The sequence below is a fragment of the Mizuhopecten yessoensis genome, unplaced genomic scaffold, assembly GCF_002113885.1.
Source record: "Mizuhopecten yessoensis strain PY_sf001 unplaced genomic scaffold, ASM211388v2 scaffold6135_1, whole genome shotgun sequence".
Lineage (NCBI taxonomy): Eukaryota > Metazoa > Mollusca > Bivalvia > Pectinida > Pectinidae > Mizuhopecten > Mizuhopecten yessoensis.
In genome coordinates this window covers 1,033,359-1,058,398 of record NW_018406397.1, presented here as the reverse complement: position 1 = coordinate 1,058,398, position 25,040 = coordinate 1,033,359, and the positions used below count along the sequence as shown (strand labels likewise).

The 25,040-nt window shown below is 34.9% G+C and overlaps 2 long non-coding RNA genes across 3 annotated transcripts; one reads left to right on the top strand and one right to left on the bottom strand.

Annotated features, from left to right (window-relative positions):
• Positions 1-2,593: 2,593 nt before the first annotated feature.
• On the bottom strand, positions 2,594-14,299 carry LOC110451549. Of its 2 annotated transcripts, none has more exons than XR_002463090.1 (3): positions 14,029-14,299; positions 2,864-2,999; positions 2,594-2,728 (listed from the first exon to the last, which is right to left on the bottom strand). It is a non-coding gene; the product is annotated as an uncharacterized LOC110451549 (long non-coding RNA). The 2 variants fall into 2 exon arrangements; XR_002463089.1 differs by lacking the exon at positions 14,029-14,299 and adding an exon at positions 11,474-11,747.
• A 2,331-nt stretch (positions 14,300-16,630) lies between these two features.
• Positions 16,631-22,120, top strand: LOC110451550. The gene is made up of 4 exons (XR_002463091.1): positions 16,631-16,713; positions 19,844-20,020; positions 20,592-20,698; positions 21,117-22,120. It is a non-coding gene; the product is annotated as an uncharacterized LOC110451550 (long non-coding RNA).
• Positions 22,121-25,040: the final 2,920 nt, after the last annotated feature.

Genomic DNA, 25,040 nt, shown 5'->3' with positions numbered 1-25,040 from the left:
ACATCAATCAAAATAAAACATGACAAAGAGAGTAGATGCATAACATTTTTTTTAATTTAACAGAGTACTCCTTAATTTAACATCATATTGAATAGTATTGCAATTCAAAAAATATTAAATATTTTATGATTTTAATGGGGGGCCTATCCGTAACGGTTGGGGGCCGAGAAAGTATGGCCATTGTTTAAAAAAAATTGGCTACTGAAATTCAAACATGGCTACTTTTTTGGCTACTGATTTTTTAGGTCCAGGGTGAGCCCTGCATTGAGCTAGGAGTGAGATATACATCAATGGCCAGTACGCATGCTAATCGTCCTCGATATTACATGGGTTACGCTGACTTTCGCTCTCTGCACGTACGAGCGAAAGTGAGCAGCGAAAGTGAGCGTAATCCCTGGAGTATCGAGGATGCACGCTAAAAGAAAACACAAAAGTCTAGGTAATATTGTCTTCTGTGTAAAATCGTACACACATCTCTTTAAACTCTCATAAGGACAACGACACAAATGCATTTCAGAGCGATAATGTAAACAGTTTTTTTAAAAGCAACCAACCTGTTAATACATTTTTTTAACAGTACTCATGAATACACATAAATTCGACACAAACGAAAAAGGGAAGGCAAAGCTACACATACACGTTATAGCCTCGGAAGCCTTTATATTCATTATTATTTGCTCGTTTTGTGGAAGTAGTTTGTGACCACAGCCTCTAAAGCGTTGATAACACTGTCGTTATAACGGAATCTGATGATTGAGTAATCGTTTGTGGCTAGTCTATGACATAAATGTGATTAATGATTAATGTACAACCATGGTGTACTTTTACGAAGATTGTCCCTTTCTACTGGGTCAGATTTAACGACAATTTTATGTGGCAATTACCCGATATCTCAGTATTCCGGCGTTTTTGCTGCTCTTGCCATTACTTCTCTTAGCGTTCACGACTGCATTACCTGCCTGGCTGACCACCTTAACTGGACTTACCCACCCGTAACGGTCTATGTCGCACATTTGAAGAGAAATCATCTGCCTTATCCAGTCACAAAGGGATGCTGTGATGCATGAAATTTGTAAATAACGTCTCTTTCGGAAAAATAATTAGATAATTTTTGCATTTTTTCGGTTTATGTAAAATTGTTTGAACTCTCTTCAAAGGCTGTGGTAATGTGTTATTCGCATTAAGTTAATTCTTAGTGTCATACCTTAAAACGTTCTACCCGCAAGTAGTTATCGGTATATAAAATAGTCAAAAAAATCAATGCACAGCCATTAATATAGATATATATTGATAAATTTGAACGACATAGCACCATTTGGTGAATGTCGTTATAACTTATCTGTCTGGACTCTTCTGCTCCAAGCACTGTTAGGTTGACAGAACACTTCACTACTTTATTTTAACATTTCTATACAACTTACATTTGTAACAGGTATAGTTATAAACCTAAAATATTGGCCTTAAAGATTATTAGGAAAACGGCAGTCGCGAAAATAGCTTTGATTTGTTGATAAACATGCAATTTACGCAAGATGACGATTTTTGTTTCAGACAGGTACACATTGAAACCCTTGCAATATTTTGTTTATCTCCGTTTAGAAAATAGTCATAGAATATCCGTCAACGTAAGTCCCATTGGCATAAAAAAAAAATCCTTGTAAAATGATAGTACGTCGCAATTTTCTACTATTTCATGATCTAACATCAACAAAATAATGTACCTACATGTACTAACAAAAAAGACAAAAAATCCATCATAAAATCTCTGATGGTAGAAAAAAAAATATCTTCTAAATTCCACTGCATGATCGTACGAGGCAACTAATGCGGGTCCTCCTGCAGAATCGGATATTTCTCCTTTGTTCTTTCCTTAGAGGTCGTTGAAGAAACCAAAATCCTCTGCATCCATTGAAACAGATAGGGCGTAAGAAATGTACCTGCTGCCCCCATTGCATGATCGTAAGAGGCGACTAAATTTGGGATATTATCTTTTCTCTTCTTTTTAAACAAATTTCTTCTTCCTAATGTCTCCCTTGACAATGCCTCGCTTTTGGCCTTTAGTTGAGCGTTCCCCCCAGAGTCTGTCAAAATAGTAGTTTCTAATCCTGCTTAACGCTCAGCAATGTATGAGTGACGACTGGTTCGACCAGGTGGGGTGTCCTGCTGGGTGTCTACGGCAGTATGTTTCAGTGAGGTAACACTATAAAGTCGGCATCCGTTCCGCGCTATCACAAGGAGCCAAACACGAACATATCGCAGGTTCCCAAAACACACACGCATACACTACATGCATGCATCTTGCACATAGGGGAGGCCGTCCTTTAATGACCATAGCTGTTGATTGGACGTTAAACAATACTAAACCAAACCAAACCTTTGAAACATTTTATTGATTTATCTTTTTCATTTCCACCCTTTTCTGTCATTATTCACACTTTTCCTGGTACATGCTATCTATACCCTGTATGACCTTATTGTGCTGGTGGGCGATTAAAACCACTGTGAAACCCTGTATGACAATTTGGTGTTGGTGTGCCGTGAAGACTAGACACGTGTAACAAAAGGAGCACAAAAAAAAACAAATCGGGTAATATAAACAACAAACAGGACTTTAATAAACAAAGTCATATAGAAATAAAATATTGAGGAATATTATGCTAGAGTCTCTGCATTATTGGCGCCTGACAGCAGCGCTGGCATATCCATTACCGGAAGCAGCAGCTTTATTCTGAAATCAAAGAAAATATGTATTACGCCAATTTTTAGAGTATGATCTCATGATTAATTTTGCTTGAATAATGTAAAATTTACAGTTAAAAAGTTGGCTTACACATCTTTCAATTGATATGAACACTACTGATACCTTTTGCGACAGTTTTTATTCTGTTTCTGTCTTAATCGGAAGTGATGTCAAGGACTCGGAGGCCTTGGAGTGGTGGTTGTCGTAGTTGTAGTGGTTGACGTCGTTGTGGCAGCATTGTTGATACAAGAACCGTCAACTGAAATACAGGCCAACACAATCAGTACCTAAAGTCACATATTACTCGGTCTAAAGAGTTTGTTGAATCTTACACAGAACACAATTGTATCCACTACAAACTAAATACCTTGTATGATGTTTCAGTAATTTTAATTGGAAATTTCATTCCCATATACTGTACACTGATAGTCTACCTGATTACCTAGCTGTACACTGATAGTCTACCTGATTACCTAGCTGTACACTGATAGTCTACCTGATTACCTAGCTGTACACTGATAGTCTACCTGATTACCTAGCTGTACACTGATAGTCTACCTGATTACCTAGCTGTACACTGATAGTCTACCTGATTACCTAGCTGTACACTGATAGTCTACCTGATTACCTATCTGTACACTGATAGTCTACCTGATTACCTAGCTGTACACTGATGGTCTACCTGATAACATATCTGTATGAAAATATTACCGAAATTTCGTGGAATCGACGATATATTTCACAAAGTGTTATAAATGCATAATGTATTTTTATCATGAAATATTTATTTCAAGTTAAATAACGATGACTTGATAGTATACAAAGTAATCGTTCCTGCTGTGCAAAAGTGCTGCATTTTTTCTCGCAGGGGATGGTGCAAGGGATTGCATTAAATGATAATTTCTAGACACAAAAAGTTAAAAAGAGTTATCTGCCCAATAAGCCAGCACGATCGTAACGTAACATAAAATATCAGAACCAATGGAAAACAAGCTCAAATATTTCATATACTAATTGTTATTTGTTTTATATCTTGATTCTCTTATGTCATTACCTTATTTACATGGATGATCATTTGAGAGGGTGTTGATAAAGTTTTAAAAACATATGCTAATTTCTGATTTTAAACCTGACAACTTTTTAAAAATAAAATAGCCCAAACCTATTTATCATATCAACGCCCGGCTATAATGGCATTACCTAAATATATAGACCGATAACTTAATGAACCTGTAAAGTTCTGCAATTAATCGATACTTATAAACCAGATGTGCAATATTTATGAAAATAAAGATTCTGTAACAGTAAGGAATACAATTAATATCTGAGGTCCAACATTTTTTTTATCTTTGACATATATCCTGAAACAGAATAAAACATAAATTTTATACTCAAAGTTGTTCATCCGCTGGAAAAGTCCTTAAAGTGAAGAGAACCACAAAAAGCAGTCGAGTTGTTATAAATCAAATATTTTGCTCAGATTATCGGTACATTATATACACGAGTGATCACACCACTTACTCACTATACCACTGGTAGTTGTTTAGTTGTGGTAAACAAAGTACTTAACTCTAACACTAAATAACAGTTGATTTTGCTGAATTGGACGGACTCGGCGAGCAGAGTAATGTTGAAAATAGGTTGATTCATTTCGTATTTTCAAACAGTGAAAAAAAAAATCGAAATTGAGCGTAATTAATAGGTTCTCTTGACATACAAAATTAGTCGACCTTTCGGAAAAATAAATTTAAAGAAAATGTCTCCTCCCTATGACGTGGTCGCATGCTACCAGGCGTTTTGCCATTAATATGAGAGTCAATTTCAAACGTAGAAATTAAAACAGGTATAAAATATGCTAGGAGTTGAGTATTGAGTTGTCAGTCACATGCAATCGGGCGTTCCGGTAATTCTGTACAAGTCAATTTCAAATGTAGAAATTGACATACTAAGCATTAAGTTTTTACAATTACATAAACTGATAAACATCGACACCTCTTAATCTGCTGGAAGTCGCCAAGCAGGCGGCGAAATGACATTTCCCCTGCACATAAAACCGTGACATGCAATGTCGATAAATTAAAATTCGTTTTCAAATAATCACCTGATACATGAAATACTTACGGTAAACAAATCAAGGTGTAACAACGACTTCTTAAAACAAAACATATTTTACTATGTATGGATTCGTTCTTCACCACAAGTTTTCTAACATGAATCATAAAATTGCAAAATAAATTATCAAAAGATTTCTAATATAAATAGCAATTTCCGAATAAAAATATCATGATGATTTTGTTTAAAAAATGAAACATATCACAAGCTTAACAATATAACCGAAAAACGTTACACATAAATAACAAGATGTATAATATAAAACACAAGTTTTAGGAAATAAATAACAAGATATTTAAATACTGCAAGGTTTTACATGCTATATCAAGAATTCTAGTCTCTTGAACTACGAAATGTAATGATGGTGACTTTAATAGCGATATATCATCCACGAAAGGACGACACTAATTCTAAATATCAGTTATATCATTACTGTACCAATCAGGGAAACAGTTCTCTAAGAATTGAACCCTAATGAACTACCCTTTAAGCCTAAAAACATAAGAAAAATTATAAATACCTTACATTTCGTTATTATCTTGATTTCTTTTTTAATCAGACGGCTCTTGAGAATATAATTTTTCTAACAGGTATATAAATCACCTACAATTACGAACAGTTTTTAACTTCATTATAAAACTTTTATGCCAAATCTGAAGAAGACGTTTTTGGTTACGACGCAAACACTTCACATTTATGTGTCTTTTCTTCAAGTGCTATGCGTATTTTGTAATTTATATGTTAATACACTGCCGAATGAGCTGATATAAAACCCGACAAATTCTTGTTAAAAAAAATCAATTTAATAATTAATTTTTTGAGGATTTCTCTTTCTTACAATTTTCAACATTACTCAGTAAAATAATCAACTTTCTTTTCAAAGAAAATGTCTAACATCCTTTTGAAATGAGGCGTAACATTTCCATGTGTTTGGATGGTTTATAGTGATGTCCTTTATAACGTCGGGTAGAGTATGTGAATTGATAATTCCCTAAAGAACGATGTATTTGAAACAACTAACAACCCCCCTAAATAAATACGTTTGGTGATATATCAGGAGTATTGTATATAGATGTCAAAGAATTCTCAAAACGGTACAATAACGTTTTGTGGTACAAGTATGTAAACGTTCGGTAATACGGTAGGAGATTTGCTTATAGATGTCAAAGCAGTACAGTGATAAATGTAGAGTGGGATAGGCTAATATTTGTCCGAATAAGCTAACCATTGGCACATTTCTATTCGGGTAAATGATTCACTGTTAACACGTTATTTATATAAACCAATTTTCCACTACAAGCAAAAATTCTATGAAGGAGAAAGAGATAATGAAGTTCATCAATACAAAATAACAGGTGTGACGGTTAGACATACGGTGTCGTGTTCAGCAGTTATAAGTTCTATGTATCAGACCAAATATTGTAATAAGAGCATTCACGAAATAAATCAGTTTTTAACAAGACATCTATACACTATAGGATAAAGGTAGTTATTGTTATCTTGTGACACATTAAGAGTAGCCTTTGTCAAATATATAGCATGAACCTAGAACAGAGAATCTTATCCTGAAAGTCTTAAATAAATGACAATGCGCAAATAAAATGGTCTGATTAACTGTAGTATGCCAAAAAAAATGAACAAACATTAAATGGTGATAATTTATAACATTCAGGAATTACAACTCAGATAAGGAACAGCCCATGTGTACACATATAGTACAGTCACTAAGCGTTAGTGGTTGTTACCGTGTACACAGGACCACTATACACATGAAATAAGGAAGTACCTGTTTAAGATAAGTCGATGCAGAAAGACAAACAAAGCAAACATTTCAACTGCACAACATGGGTAGATTGTCCACTTAGAATTTCATCAATTGCAATAAGGGTCAAATGGTTACAATTCCGTGTCTTAAATATTCAGAAACTATAGAAATACACAATAAGGATAAGGGTTTTATAAAGTTAACATATTTACAACTTTTGATTACAACGAAACAAGTTCTAAATTTAAGGTTATGCAGTCGCGGTCCAGACTGTGTGGTAAATGTCCATGGAATCAATAACAATCCTAATATCATGTCATTATTTGGTTTTCTTGCAGTTATCATCTCTGAAGTATACTAGTCTAAATCACTTTAACTACTGCCCATAAAAAACATAATAGTATTTTATATAATATTAAAAAAAAGCGAATTAAAGTCTAGAAGCACATATAATTCCCTAAGAACAATATGGACATTCTTTAGAATTTCGATGAGAACATTATTCATAGTAGCATTTTTTAGCATTCCGTGAAAGACGAATAAGTCTTAAACAAAATGTATTTGTTTATTTCCAATTCAACAGACCCAAGGGTCCCCTTACAGAATGTATAACAACAATACAACACAAGTATAAAATATCACAGTCAGTTATGCATGTAACACAGACTAAAAGATACTCATATGTAAAACAAAAGGAATTAGTGATAGCAAATATTCTTTAACCGTACTTTGAACTTAAGTCATCTGGTCATCTGATGTTATCACGTCTGACGTGTGTTGGAGTGGCCATTCTTCATTTTGCACCTATTCATCCAGAAATTCACATTTTGGTTGATATTGTTTTTATCTGTATCGTTTAACAGTTGTGTAACGCTAATTGATGACATTAGATTACTTGACAGACCGAAAATAAGGCGCTATACATAATTATACCAACACAAAGAAATGTGTAACATATCTTAATTAATATAAAATATTTTTTATTGCATTTCTTTATTATCATTACGATGTGTTATATTAATATCATGTTAAAAGCTATTGTTGGTATGTTTATAACTACATGTATATACCCTTTGTATTGCCATAGCAACGATCTCCCGAGTGACATTAATTTTTAAGCAATATGATGATTGTTATTTTATTAAACTGATGTATTTTATTTACATTTCGTGTTATGTACAAATCCTAGCTATTTGCTACACCCCTTAACATATTAATATTTTTTTAATCAAATTAGAAATATAAATTTTAAAATGCTCTCTACTTTTCCTAATCTTAATTATCATTAGTCCGTTGATTGATTCATGAACAGTGTTATCAGTTTAAATGTTGTATTATTTCAATTTCATGATATCATTTTAATTTATTTCTTAATCTGTGTATAAAGTAGAACGTCATACATCAATCACTCAAAGAATATTATTAAAACCGATAGTATTTACAGACATGAGAATTTAACATGTTTGTGGATGATTGAGACGTTTATTCATTATACCGACTAGTGAAACACTTGGACTTACAATTGGACTATTAGAACTATTGTTTTAGAAATTTCGGCATTAAGACTATGGTCTGAAGTTTGACAATCCTTGGCTAAATGGGTCTGACTTTTCTCTGTGTGATTTATTGAGTTTACAGTAGTGGTGTAGTTACTACTACTAAGCTACCATGTAATTACTGAAATTAGGATATCTCTGTTTTGTATCACAAAACTGTACGTTTTTGAAATTTGATACACCCCTTTCTTGTCAAGCAAGCACGAGAAATACCGCTCACAATTCACCGGACTAAGGAAGAAATGTGCGGTTCAAATTTCACTTCAATAAAATAACTGGACATTTAGGAGATTTGTCGAATTCTCTTTTGGAAAACGATATGTAAATTGGGTGGTGTGTGAACTTGAGTACGACAGCGTGGCGGACATAGTGTTCTACCGGTGTATAAGATGGCAGGACAAGATAGTCTCATTTTACAAAAGCGTTTCATGGAGCAGGCACAATGAATGTACTTTCTCCCTTATATATAAACTTGTTGATTTCTCATAACTATACACATTATGAGTAAGGCAATTTTCTCCGCTTCTTTTCATTTTCATGTCAAATAATAAAAATATATTTATATGAATTTTAATATATAATAATTTGTATATATATATTATATATTTTTGTGTTTACCCTGTAGTTTATATGTATTATTGTCGATTTAATCGACAACATTTTAGATACAATGTATCACTTCAGAATTACTAATGCATTATCATGCAGTGTGTGTATTGTAAAGCTAAAGTGTATATTTGCACAAATTTAGAAAAGCTCATAAGTGACAACATGAATAATCATTAAAAATCTCTATGTTATTTTAATTTTTCGAAGCGCTTGTTTCGATTTAAAGAAGAGCTATATTTCATAATTTAACCACCCATAAATAACCGGTTATTATAGCACATTATATAAATTATTACTAGTCTAATGGACTCACGATTTTCTATGTGCTGGCACCATTAGCAGTAACAGGCTTGAGTTGCGAAATGTGTGTTGATCGTCCCGCGTATTCCTATGGTGACATTTTACGTATACATCGGTATCGCTATCGGTGTATCACGATAGTCACAGCTTAGCTACCGATTAAATCATTAATCTTTTACTATATGTGTTGTTGAGTATGAACTATCATTTAAATATTACCAATAATATATTGTCAATGCATTACTTGATGGTTATTTTACTAATATATGTATATTACTACCGATTAATTATGTATATTACTATCTAATAATTATCATTAATCTGCAGTTATTTCATACTCTGTTATTTAGATGTAAATCTGATAATGCTCGCTTAGTTTAACAGACTACAATGATAAACTAATAAGTATCGCTTATTTAATCTATCACAAACTAAATGTGTTTCATATCGTTTCTCTAATCTATCGGTTCATATTTAAAAAAAACACCTGCATTAAGAGATCACTTAGGCCACTTTCCATTGCAGTTATTTGAATTGCTAACTGAACCTGTATTCAGAGAGCACCTTCAGGAAGTCTATAAAGTGGTCTCTTATCGCAGGTGGTCTCTTAATACAGGTTAAGTATACCATACAAAATCACTGCAATAGGAAGTTGTTAAAGTGGTCTTTAAACACAGGTGTTGTTTTAATAGAGAGCAGAATTGACTTTATATAGCGGAGAAGCTCACAGAGACCTGAGGATTAAAACATATTGTGTATATTGAAATCAATCGTAATGGGTGGGAAACATTTGGTGTTGAGTTAACCCTTAACCGTGTTGAAATCATAACCTTAAGTTTGTAAACTTCTATTTCTGCACTTGTTTTTAAGACGAACCTACATATTATGAACATTATTGATACGTTGTACATCTTTACAAATATCGTGGAACATCCCTAAAGTTGAAACTTTGATTAAAAGGTTAAATCTACAATTTTGAAATTAAAATATTATTTTAAATAAACGTAGGAGTTTTATTTTTTCTTCTTTGAATGCTACCTCAAAATGTCATGTAGTTATCTGTATTTTATATGGACTGATTATTCCATTTTTATTTTAGAGATAAGACAACAACGATGATATTTCCCCCGGTTGATCCCACAGGGAAATAGATAATAGTCTTCGTGCATAACGAATCTTCAATTTTATCTTAATGAATCTCGAAATAATGTCCATTGATTTATTTTTTATGTTAATTCCTTCCCTTTTTTAATAAGTCCTCTATATGCCTTATTCGATGTATGTATAACCAACACTTATGTGAGCAAATAGTAGCGTATATCAACGTGTTACTACTAATAATAAATAATAACTCCAGGTTATTATATTCTGTTTTATCATAACCTAGTCCGGAGGTCGTATCAAAGGGGTTCACAAATTATTATCCGTGGTTATAGGGCCTTTGCAACCAGCAAACATCTTTCTCGTCTACCTGGGGAGCATGCAGCCGGTGATGCCATTTCAGCGCTCACAGCTAGCATTCCAAAATTCTAGCACAGCTAAACCACGTTCTCATGTACAGATGAGAAGACTGTGGAAACAGCGGAATAAAGTATTTTGCTCGAAGATACAACACAGTGTCGTGCCGTGATTCGAACCCGCAACCATTCGGTCACGAGCCCGGCGTCCTACCACTAGACTACCGTACCTCCTTGCTTTGGCTTTCATTTAAAATACCATTATTATTTTTTTCTACTTAATTTAGGGTTTTGATACAACTAATACATCAGTTTATACAAATTTTAAATTGAGTTAATAAAACATAAAAATAATTGTAACACAACACATTTAGTTAAAGTTTAAAATTTTACACTGACTGCTCTCCTATCATTATTAGTCAGTGACACGGAGAGTCTTCCGTTCTTAAGGAGATCAGAAAATGAAAAGCAATTCACTAGTTCTCGAAAATCTCCCATGAACTAAGTTGAACTTATATTGATATTGTTTTCTTTATTGACAACTCTATGCTAAACGCTCACACAGTTTCTTTAACGTTTGTACCATGAAACCGCAATTCCACCAAGCAAGAAAATAATTACATAAAGAATTTTAAATAAATTGTCGGCATACAATGGAATGCTCGGGTAAAACATTCACATATATTTAATAACTATTTAATAGCATTTCAAAGATAAAATAAAAACCTGTTTTCTATCCGAACCAAACCCATAAAGAGAAATTTATTACACTTAATTTCCTTTTTTATCAGTAGATTTCGTGCCCTAGTTTAAAGTTACTGATAATTATCAAGAGTGATGAAAATTATGAATCAGTTTTCCTCTTACGAAAGGAACATAATTTTACTATTATTAAAAACATATATAAAACAGGTGAGTTAAATGTAAGCCTTACCTGTCGAAACGCAAAACAAAACAAGTATGCAGATGAGAACAAAACACCAAATCCACAGATTAAGTTGTCGTGACATAGTGTCGGTATAGGAGTGCTCCCAAGAAAATGTCAACACTCTCTGTAAATATTCTCGTGTAGGTAAGTGTGTCCGGTAGGGTGGAGGAATCATTAATCTAGCGGAGATCTGTACCCTGTCTACTTTTTAAGCCAATGTCACATGACGTATATTAGTGAATCAACTGTCAAATTAACACGTCGTACCAACCAGGACGAATTCAATGAAGGGAGCTGTGTGTGAGCTACCGGGGGTGGAGCGTGTGTCATAAATTTACTACCTTACTGTGAGCTACCCAATGAGCTACCGAATGTGTGTCATATACTGTACTCACAAAGTCAATATACGGTACTGTGTGTGAGCTACCCTATGTGTGTCATATACTGTACTCATAAAGTCAATATAGGGTACTGTCTGTGAGCTCCCCAATGTGTGTCATATACTGCCCAATGTGTGTCATATACTGTGCTCACAAAGTCAATATAGGGTTCTGTTTGTGAGCTTCCAAATGTGTGATATAGGGAACTGTGTGTGAGCTACCCAATGTGTATCATATACTGTACTCACACAGACAATATAGGGTACTGTGTGTGCGCTACCCAATGTGTGTCATATAATGTACTCACAAAGTCAATATAGAGTACTGTGTGTGATTGACCCAATGTGTGTCATATACTTAACTCACAAAGTCAATATAGGGGACTGTTTGTGAGCTTCCAAATGTGTGATATAGGGAACTGTGTGTGAGCTTCCCAATGTGTGTCATATACTGTACACACATAGTCAATATAGGGTACTATGTGTTAGTTACCCAATGTGTGTCATATTCTGTACTCACACAGTCAATATAGGGTACGGTGTGTGAGCTACCAAATGGGTGTCATATACGGTACTCACAAAGTCAATATAGAGTACTGTGTGTGATTGACCCAATGTGTGTCATATACTTAACTCACAAAGTCAATATAGGGTTCTGTTTGTGAGCTTCCAAATGTGTGATATAGGGAACTGTGTGTGAGCTCCCGAATGTGTGTCATATACTGTACTCAAAAAGTAAATATAGGGAACTGTGTGTGAGCTCCCGAATGTGTGTCATAAACTGTACTCACACAGTCAATATAGGGTAATGTCTGTGAGCTACCGAATGTGTGTAATATACTGTACTCACAAAGTCTATATAGGGTAGTGTGTGTGAGCTACACAATGTGTGTCATATACTGTACGCACAAAGTCAATATAGGAAACAGTTGAGTTAAATGTAAGCCTTACCTGTCGAAACGCAAAACAAAACAAGTATGCAGATGAGAACAAAACACCAAATCCACAGATTAAGTTGTCGTGACATAGTGTCGGTATAGGAGTGCTCCCAAGAAAATGTCAACGCTCTCTGTAAATATTCTCGTGTAGGTAAGTGTGTCCGGTAGGGTGGAGGAATCATTAATCTAGCGGAGATCTGTACCCTGTCTACTTTTTAAGCCAATGTCACATGACGTATATTAGTGAATCAACTGTCAAATTAACACGTCGTACCAACCAGGACGAATTCAATGAAGGGAGCTGTGTGTGAGCTACCGGGGGTGGAGCGTGTGTCATAAATTTACTTCCTTCCTGTGAGCTACCCAATGAGCTCCCGAATGTGTGTCATAAACTGTACTCAAAAAGTAAATATAGGGAACTGTGTGTGAGTTACCCAATGTTCGTCATATACTGTACTCACAAAGGCAATATAGGGTACTGTGTGTGAGTTCCCCAATGTGTGTCATATTCTGTACTCACACAGTCAATATAGGGTGCTGTGTGTGAGCTACCCAATGGGTGTCATATACTGTACTCACACAGTCAATATAGGGTACGGTGTGTGAGCTACCAAATGGGTGTCATATACGGTACTCACAAAGTCAATATAGAGTACTGTGTGTGATTGACCCAATGTGTGTCATCTACTGTACACACAAAGTCAATATAGTGAACTGTGTGTGAGCTACCCAATGTGTATCATATACTGTACTCACACAGTCAATATAGGGTACGGTGTGTGAGCTACCAAATGGGTGTCATATACGGTACTCACAAAGTCAATATAGAGTACTGTGTGTGATTGACCCAATGTGTGTCATATACTTTACTCACAAAGTCAATATAGGGAACTTAGAGTACTGTGTGTGATTGACCTAATGTGTGTCATATACTGTACTCGCACAGTCAATATAGGGTACTGTCTGTGAGCTGCCGAATGTGGGTCATATCCTGTACTCACAAAGTCAATATACGGTACTGTGTGTGAGCTACCCTATGTGTGTCATATACTGTACTCATATACTGTACTCACACAGACAATATAGGGTACTGTGTGTGGGCTACCGAATGTGTGTCATATACTGTACACACATAGTCAATATAGGGTACTATGTGTTAGTTACCCAATGTGTGTCATAAAGGAACATAATTTTACTATTATTAAAAACATATATAAAACAGGAGAGTTAAATGTAAGCCTTACCTGTCGAAACGCAAAACAAAACAAGTATGCAGATGAGAACAAAACACCAAATCCACAGATTAAGTTGTCGTGACATAGTGTCGGTATAGGAGTGCTCCCAAGAAAATGTCAACACTCTCTGTAAATATTCTCGTGTAGGTAAGTGTGTCCGGTAGGGTGGAGGAATCATTAATCTAGCGGAGATCTGTACCCTGTCTACTTTTTAAGCCAATGTCACATGACGTATATTAGTGAATCAACTGTCAAATTAACACGTCGTACCAACCAGGACGAATTCAATGAAGGGAGCTGTGTGTTAGCTACCGTGTGTGGAGCGTGTGTCATAAATTTACTACCTTACTGTGAGCTACCCAATGAGATACCGAATGTGTGTCATATACTGTACTCAAAAAGTCAATATAGGGAACTGTGTGTGAGCTCCCGAATGTGTGTCATATACTGTACTCGCAAAGTCAATATTGGGTACTGTGTGTGAGCTACCCTATGTGTGTCATATACTGTACTCATAAAGTCAATATAGGGTACTGTTTGTTGGCTACCAAATGTGTGTCATATACTGTACGCACAAAGTCAATATAAGGTACTTTGCGTGAACTACCCAATAGGTGTCATATACTGTACTCAAAAAGTCGATATAGGGTACTGTGTGTGAGTTCCCCAATGTGTGTCATATTCTGTACTCACACAGTCAATATAGGGTACTGTCTGTGAGCTGCCGAATGTGGGTCATATCCTGTACTCACAAAGTCAATATACGGTACTGTGTGTGAGCTACCCTATGTGTGTCATATACTGTACTCATATACTGTACTCACACAGACAATATAGGGTACTGTGTGTGAGCTACCCTATGTGTGTCATATACTGTACTCCAAAAGTCAATATAGGAAACTGTGAGGGAGCTTCCAATGTGTGTCATATACTGTCCTCACAAAGTCAATATAGGGTCCTGTGTGTGAGTTACCCAATGTGTGTCACATACTGTACTCACAAAGTCAATATAGGGTACTGTTTGTGAGCTTCCAAATGTGTGTTATATACTGTACTCACAAAGTCAATATAGGGTAATGTGTGTGAGTTACCCAATGTGTGTCATATACTGTACTCACAAAGTCAATATAGGGTACTGTGTGTGAGTTACCCAATGTGTGTCATATTCTGTACTCACAAAGTCAATATAGGGTACTGTTTGTGAGCTTCCAAATGTGTGTTATATACTGTACTCACAAAGTCAATATAGGGTACTGTTTGTGAGCTTCCCAATGTGTGTTATATAATGTACTCACAAAGTCAATATAGGGTAATGTGTGTGAGTCACCCAATGTGTGTCATATACTGTACTCACGAAGTCAATATAGGGAACTGTGTGTGAGCTACTCAATGTGTGTCATATACTGTACTCATAAAGTCAATATAGGGTACTGTGTGTGAGCTACCCAAGGTGTGTCATATACTGAACTCACAAAGTCAATATAGGGTACTGTGTGTGAGTTACCCAATGTGTGTTATATACTGTACTCACGAAGTCAATATAGGGTACTGTGTGTGAGTTACCCAATGTGTGTTATATTCTGTACTCACAAAGTCAATATAGGGTACTATGTGTGAGCTTCCCAATGTGTGTCATATACTGTACTCACAAAGTCAATATAGGGCACTGTTTGTGAGCTTCCAAATGTGTGTTATATACGTGTCATATACTGTACTCACAAAGTCAATATAGGGTACTGTGTGTGAGTTACCCAATGTGTGTTATATACTGTACTCACAAAGTCAATATAGGGTACTGTCTGTGAGCTACCCAATGTGTGTCATTTTCTGTACTCACACAGTCAATATAGGGTACTGTGTGTGAGCTACCCAATGTGTGTCATATACTGTACTCACAAAGTCGATATAGGGTACTGTGTGTAAAAAGAAACTATCTTCATATAACTAGTGCAAAACAAGTATTAGCACAGCCTTCACATTAACGAAAAGAATACTTAAGAATTTCAAACTTACCATATCTACATACAAAGACAAAATATGAGCCCACAGTTGTTAGTAAAACAAAAGGAAACCGAAAAGACACCAAAACAAAAGAAACGACTTAGTGAACTTTTGCAGTAAATAAAAGCTTTACACTTTGACAATGGTCGACAACAATTTGAAAACCAACATATGTAATATAAATATTCTGTCTCATCATTAACCCCATGTACACACTCAATGGACACCAAACTTAGAACATCCGATACTAACATTGCAGATTCGTTTATAGACTTAAACATCTGTCCATTATTATTATTGTGTTCTCTTTGGTTCATAGTTGACAAGTTTGATTGACAAGTGTACATCTTTCCCTTTTTATCAAAAGAAATGATTTGCCAGATTTATAGAATTGTACAAACGGAAGACTGTATGTGAGAAATAAATCAGTTATGTAATTTCTTAATGATATTTCAATTACATTTTATTGTCTGCTTACGGTCCATGCACTACTCGTTGTCAAACAATTCTATGGTTTATGAGCTATGCCCAACAACACGGTCACACACTGTTACGGTGAGTCCAGTATAAAACAATATCTCTTGTATAAAATGTACATATAGATGAAAATGTCCGATCAGACGACAATGGCGACAGTACGAGGCCGTCTTACTGATTGTTTTATCAGATAAGTATGGCTTTGTTGTGTTAACTGTAAGTATGTGCATTTAAGGAGCTGTATAAAGTTGTCTCAGCCACATTAGAAAAACAATATATACACATCACTTCAAAAACCTGCAAGCTTTACATCTTTATACCAATAACAATAGCGCATTTATAAACAATTTTAAAAGCATTAGGTTTAAGGTAAAATGCATTTGTTTACTTAACAGTGCCCAGGATGCACACACTTTGCAATGTGACATAAACTAGACTTAGATACGTCTGTGGGAATGTGAACTGCAGCTAACAATGATTTTGACTCAGACTTTAATGTACTGTAACACATACTCTTTAATAATTCCAAGCTCTTAGCATAACAGCAAACATCAAACAGATCCGTGTACCAGATGCACAGACATATCTACAGGGTGCACATTAAAATAAACTCATAAACACACGATAACATTAAATTTTATTAAATAGCATCTTTATTTAAATCTTCCCAGTGACGCAGCATATCTGCTTACGGGAAAAGTGAAAATATCACACCATATAAAATTATAATTTGTCATACAATATCACATCTTATCACCTCTGATCACAGCTCCACGTTTCAGACCCTACTGCAGTCTATCTAAGCAAATACACCCTGTGTGCTTACGAAAATATGATCAGCTTGATGCAATTTATTAATATAATAAAAATACATATTTTGATATTTGGAATAAAACAGGATCGACTTTCATTCATTATACAATTTAAGAGATATTTAAGAGGTCGCGTATACCCTATCATTATTAGAAATGACTTGCTTCGTATATTTATATATCATAAAGGTGGCCGTCCGTTTCTAAACCAGGGCAATACAATGATTCATTCCATTTCTCGCTTCCTCGCTCACAATTATTCCACTAAAGTACCCGTGAACTCTTATCAAGCCTTTAGAACTATAAAAATATTCCTCATAGTTATTATTGTCGCCGAATTAACGGCCCGACAGATATTCCTTGAAATGGTATCCGCCAACTTAGTCGCTTTGATAGTAAGCAAGGCTATGATCCCCTATATCATCGTTTCAATGAAAGTTGTAAATTTTTAAAGAGTTTCTCATTAAACCACGAATTATACGAAGATGTGACGATTAAGGTCCAGATAAACATCTTATCTTACCCGAATATACGTCATACAGGGTTAGTTTAATGGGAGGATCGGCCTTTTTATTTCTAAACTCTGTGATTCATGGACATTTTACCTCAATATATGGTAATGTTTGTTTAGTGTGTTTACCTTTCATCGGTGTTTAGATACATTGCTAATACTTCCACAGAAAGAACTCTCCCATTTATTATTTTAAATTTGTAAGTACTAAATATTAAATTTCGTCTATTACATATGAATTGTATCAGATTATTATTTGATAACCCCCAAAACAATTGCCGCGTTTTGTTCTTAAGTGTTTCTGATTGATAATATAAATCAATTTTTATAAATTTATTTTTGAAATATAAATAGCTTGTCATCCGGTAAGGTTTGATAAAGGTCTACTTTTCAGGTTATTTCGTACGTGCATTAGAAATAACGTACACTTTTTGCTTTTGTCAATTCCTTGAATGAATCATTGATCCGAATTCGTGCTTTATTATACATTTAATATATATCTATATATCAAAGATAAAACATATTCATATAACGAATTGTGATGAATAATTTATGTATCCATATTTTGAGAGCGTTAAACAGAACTTTAAAATAATCGTACAAAAAATATTTAGCAGCTTTCAGTTAGCCTTTTAACATAAAGCGTGATGAAGATGGTCGTGGTATCCATTTATATCCTGAAGCTACTGCAGAAGATGAACCGTGAAGATCATGGAAAAAATACTACAAGAATAAGGCCAGTTGTTTGGGAAGTGTAAACGTTTTCTGCGTCATCGACGACACCTGTCGTGTATCACGTCCTCAAACCTAGAACTGGAGTAGAGGAAACGATACACCAGGGCAAATAATGAGCATCATAAATATTATCGAACTTCATCTCAGAAAAAAAATAGAATACATCCCCATACTATCATGTGGCGTTCATAACACTTACCCATCATAATCTTCATCGACCTCCATCACTTGAAACCCTGTGTGAGTTCGTCCACCAGCGGTCGACTTCTTTCATGGACATCATAATATTAGTAGCGATCTCTTGAATACCGACTCATATACAACATATAAACACTGTAAACTGGGAAGCAGGGATGTTACAATCAAGAAAGGTAATAAAGTTCACGATCTGAAAATCTAGGGCTTCCCTGTTGATCATGTTGTAAACAAAGATCATGGAAAGCAGTTTATGTAGAAAAGTGGTGTTCTTACTTTCAAGTTTGAAGAGTATAAACCTTCCACGTGGCCAATACATATCTTGTTATTAACTCTCGCAAATATTATCCAATTGACTTCAAACTTAGTAACAGGGTTCAAGCATCAAGGGCTCGGCCAAGTTTGACAACCACTTTAATCGGACTCCATTTAGCGGAGTTATGGTCCCTTGATTAAAGAAAAACGTCATTATCTGCAGTTTCTATAGAAGGCGGAGTTTTTTTCTTCGAGTTTCAAGCAATACATTATGTCTCAACAGCACGATACTCACATGTTTTAACCTAACCTCAATAATGTGTATGTCCTGCAAGCGGGGGATATAAAATCCACGAATTTGTTTGTTTTACCAGCTTTATATGTAAACAAAAACAAGTCAGACTAAAGAGGGGTACATGTACATTGTTTTTATTTAGTCTACATTTTGTTGGTAAATCCTGTCACTGTATTAAAAAGAAAATTGATATTTGTCAATCTTAAACTCAATCTTTCTCGGGATTTTATCCACAGTATTTTCAATTTGGCCTTTGTCATGTTCTTAACAGAATAAAGGAGTTTACAACTATATACTTATAACGGCGATCGCATTTCTTGGAAAACAGAGCTCTCGTCCTAGGAGAACGAAATCTTCTCTCAGTTTGGTATGAGATATATATATTGTAGTGTAAAGAGTAGAAAAGTCAAATGTTCTGAAAGGAAAAAATGTTTTGAAGAGAGTATGATTCAAAATTGATCAAAACATTTCTGAAATTCTTCCATATTCCGTTAATAATATTTCTGGAGTAAAGTGTCATAAAACGACTATAATCCTGTTTAGTTGTAGAGGAAGGGACATTAAGTACCAGAGAAGATGTATGGAGAGGCGGTTGACATGTGGTAGAATTGGGAGTGTTGGCAGATGCAATGTCAGCATGCAGTAATTGTGGCCTGCCTCCTCAACTGCACCATGCTACAGCCATGATAAATTATGGATGGATTATCAGCTATAATTAAGGTGAGGTTCAAAATCCAAACAATTATGAATGTCACTGATAACCAATTAAGTAAAAGACACAACAGGATTTGGGATGCTAATTACACAAAGCTCATATCAGGTTTTTTTTTTAGCACAAATGTAAATCTTAATAAATTATAGTTATACAGTGTAATTTGGACTTTTGTAATATAGATATTTCTTGGATATACTAAATGTGTGACCTTGGCTGCCACCTGATCTAATATAACTTTCAACTTTTACTAGACACCAAGTTAAACATAATGTTGATCCCAGTCTTGATAATTAATGCAAAAGTTCCAAATAATTGGTTGGGCACCCAAAAAAATAGAAAATTCACTGAAATGTATGAACCCAACCTGTGAAACACTAACTTTTTAGAAAGTGATACAGGTGAACAATATGTAAGATTTAATTCATTGAGGGGTAAATATGGGAATTATACCACAGGAAGTCACTTCATGTTAAATAGTTTACCATGAGTGAGATGAATAAAACATCTAATCACAAAGTAATATAACAAACATGACAAAATGAATTTGAAAATGAAAGGATGACATTTATTTTCTAGCTATGATACATGCTGGCATTGGTGAGAGGCAAGTCAATAGTCTTTTTTCGGAGCTGAATATCCCTCATGTCAGTAAATGGACACTGCTAGCAAGGCAAATGAAGCAGGTATTTAAAGCAAAAGTATACTTTTACAATAGTGTTTACCCAAACTGTCTAAGTGAATGGGAATATGAAATTAAAGAATTTCAAGTTATTGACTTGATTGTTGCTATAAGGTTACATACTGATGAGGTATAGATCAACTTTGAGTTGATGATCTTTAACTTCAAAAACATCATTGTCATAGAAGTTTGTTGTGGGCGGGGCATCTGTGTCATAATGACACATCTAGTTTTCATCATTTATTTTACCTGTTGTTTGCAGAAAACTTGTTTTTCCCCAACTAATTATGCACATTCACATAATGTTATATTTGAAAGTAGCAGTTTAGTTATAACATATACCAAATATGACTAAATAATCACCACCAACTCAGGCATATTTTAAACTCAGCTTGAATGTTTATCAATTTTTTTCAACACAGACTTCTCACATCACACAGATGGCAGCAGTATATGGTGACAAGAAATGGAGCATCTATGTCTTTCCGAAACAACCTATTTCCAAAGGTGCATCAGATATCACAGGCATATCCATTTCAGGGAGCAGAATGTATCACCATGGCAAAGTGGTAACCCCATCCAGTATATCATGTGCTATTGAGGGATTCCTGTCATTTATACAGCAAGTTCCCGAACCAGTTTTCCTTGCTGGACATAACATTTAAGTTTTTGATTGTCCTTTGTTATTCAATGCATTGGAAAAAAATGTTAAAATTTCAGCATTTGTAAATAAATTTGTCTTCATATGCACAAGAAAATGTATGTCAAGTTGTAAGGGGTAATGATTACAATACACATGATGCCTTAGAGGATGTCACATCTCTACAGCTGTTAGTTGATGAAAGCAATTGTTTGTGTTCACTCATGTTCTGAAGCTGCTTTTGATTGTAATCATGTTTTATCCTCTCTTGCTTACTCTATGTGTATAAAGAAAAATATTTCATCTTACAATGATCTTGTAGAAAAGAAAATTTTGAGCAAAGGTATGGCTAGGAAAGCTGCTGGTAGGAATTTGTCTTTCCATAACTTGAAACTTGCCTACAATAGAAATGGTGAAGATGGACTCAAAGGTGTATTATCCGAGACATGTGTAAGTGTAAGAGTAACAAAGTCTGCTAAGATCATTCAAGCTGTGTCAAACTACTTTTGTGAGTCCTAAAGTTAAGCAATTTAATAACAAGTAAACATACTGTGAGCATGGCTTGCACATATCTAAAATTTTACACAGTGATTTACCCTTGTCCGTCTGTAGGTATGTAAGAATGTCCATACGTCCATCCCGATTTAGTTCAATTTTAAGTGTAGGTTCATTTCTCAGATAGTAGACATTGTATAGCAATGATACTTGGGTCATTTTGTAGATCTTTGGTAGTACAACGTGGTTCACTGTTAGCTAGGTCACTTTGATCTCTTGTATACTCCAATTAGCAGGTGTTGAGGGGGTGGGGGTGGGGGGTAGTATGTTATATATATGACCTAATAAAATAGATGAACATCAAAACTTTTATGTCTTTTGCATTTTATTTAGTAAAGTGGTGTCTTGAATACAATTGTTATGAAGATGCATGAGACAAATGATATTTGTTAAGCTTCTATAACTCATATCAGGTAAATCTCATTGATACAGGTATCAAGATATGGGATTTCATAGGCGGAATAATTCAAATATCCAGGTGTTTTCAGGAGGCCGTTTGTTTTTAACAATGCCCATAAGGTATCATTATTATAGCGTTTTTTAGTCCCTTCCATATTATTCTTTTAAAATAACCATGGTTTACACCAATTGTAGATTTCTTAACATTTTCTTATTTCACCTGACTACATCCTTAAAGGTACTGAGAATGGAAGTTTGGCTAAAGGAGTGGTTGGGCAACTATCTAGAACTAGCGAGGTTGTTTTTGTAAGTTTCAGAATCCAAATGGATTACAAGCGAGGCAGGACTGTATTTCGCATTTCAACACATGTTATTGTTTAGAAAACAAATGGATTGGACAACAGGCGAGTCTATATAAGTCCTCTCATATAGGTGCCACATATATACAAGCCAAGGTGAATAAAGTAAATAATAGATATCATAGACAGTAATGTATATATATAAAGAGAAATAGATTTTAGAATGAAAGCATTGATGGTAGTATTACACAAACATTCAGAGAGTAGAATGATTACTTCGGGAAATGTTTAATAATTAAATATATAAACATCTACTCAAGCTTATACATACTTGCATACCCACATGCCTACATGTCACACACACCCTCACACATACAATACATCTATATAAGATGTGTACTCAGCCTAAGTAAGTAATCTACATTATTACAAAGTTACTACATATATAAATTGTACCCTTATCATTAATGAATTTTCCACAAGATTGTAATACCAAAGCGTTGTAGATAGTCTGTCGTCTTTTGAGGAAGAATGAAAAATATACAGGTAAGGGCATCTTGGTTATCAGTAATGTCTGGTCCTTTTTGAAATCAGGAAACGTAACAGTAATAGCAGACAAGTAATTGTTAGATGCTTTGTCTGCAGTTACATTGACATATTTTTCAAGCTGATCATTGAGTGTGATGTGGAATTTGGGGTAAAGAAATACAGATTTGTTTCTTTTTCATGTTTAATATCAAACTGTTTATTCTTTTTGAATGACGGACCCGATAGATTTAACAAACTCTGCAGCATGTTCCCGTTTTGCCTATGGTCTTTCGTAGTGTTTAATGCATATTTACGGCATTTATCCCCTTGTTGGCAAATTCGATTTTCATGAAATTTCAAGTTTCCCCAAAATCGTGACAAATCGGTAGGAACAAGCATTCCCCTGGCTGTTAATACAGTAAAGATAGTACACAAGTGTACACCTCCATACTTTCGCTGAGAGATACATGTGTGTCATATCTGGTATAAGGATACCTTATTGCACCTATGATTTATCGACGCTAATATGAGCTGCAGGCCACGCATCACAGACTCCTGAAATATGCTAATGAGTATGCTAATTAGGGCGATTGATTATTAAGATAGACCTATGCTGCAATAGATTACCTCTGTAAGTGGGCACCTGTTAAGGGAGCCGGCGTCCACACAAAAACCGCGCTCGTCTCGAAACCCTAACCGGAATCGTAAAGCATCCTATAATTGAATATACTGCAATATATAAACAACTGTTTGACAGGTTTTATGACGAATAATTTGTTTTTACCGAGTTTACCACGTTCAAACCGATACTGGGTAAACTTACTGCAATTTGGGGACCCGTTGCTCTTTTGAAGTCGCAGTTATAGCGCCGTCTTTTTTTAAATTTAAAGTTTTGCTAATAAATTTATTCTTTTTCTAATAATTGCATATATCTTAAAAAAACCCATACCATTTCAAATTAATATATTAACCGACAAACACGAAATTTGCAAAAATGTAGACACTTGAGATATCTAACGTTTTCAACACATTTGGTGAGTACCGCCCAACCTGTTTCTTTCGTAACTCGGGTGTTTTTCTGAAAGCATACGTAACTGTTAAATTCTTACAGTTTGCGTTCATGTTAAAATAATTTTCAGCATTTCCATTTTCCTCCGCCAATTTTTGTCTTCTTCTTTCTTGGTGCCATAAATATTTGAGGAATAAGCTATGGATTATTCTCGAATGCTGCCAAAATGACGGTCATTATTGTTTATGTAGTCAGTCGAAAACTGCACATCTTAATGTTCTTAATCTGTTAATAAAAAATGTTCACTTAACTATCGGAATTCAACATGGAAGGTTTAACCAGAGAAAGTTTGAATCGTTATACACAATGATATGTCTGCTACACACATATATAACAGGCCCGATCATATGCATATCAAATGCCATTGTGAACCAGGATATTGTCCAATTCAATTACCTCACATTTACCAGGACCGGCGAACTTATGCCAAGGCGTCCGTCAACTTTTCACTTATACATATATACTCCTTATAAACGGCTGATCGGATTTTAACCAAATTTTGTAAGGATGCATCATTGCACGTTAGAACCCATCAGTTGTATAAGGGAAGGTGTCCCCACCTCACGAGGCTTAAGCGGCGGGGCAGAGTTTGTGAAAATGTGGTGATCTAAAAAACTACTTCTGCTGACAAAGTTTATGGATTTTAACTATGTTTTATCATTTAACATTTAACGCTTGCAGGACAAGGAAACCAGATTTTGTATAAATGAAAATCGTAACCCCAAAAGGTTGTGGGACAGGACCTATAATAATGCAAGATTATGCAATGGGTTTTAACCTACTTGGTCTGGTCTGAAAAAACGATAGCTGGGCGAAAAGAAACGAAAGCCACCATGCTACCAGGATTGGCTCAAAG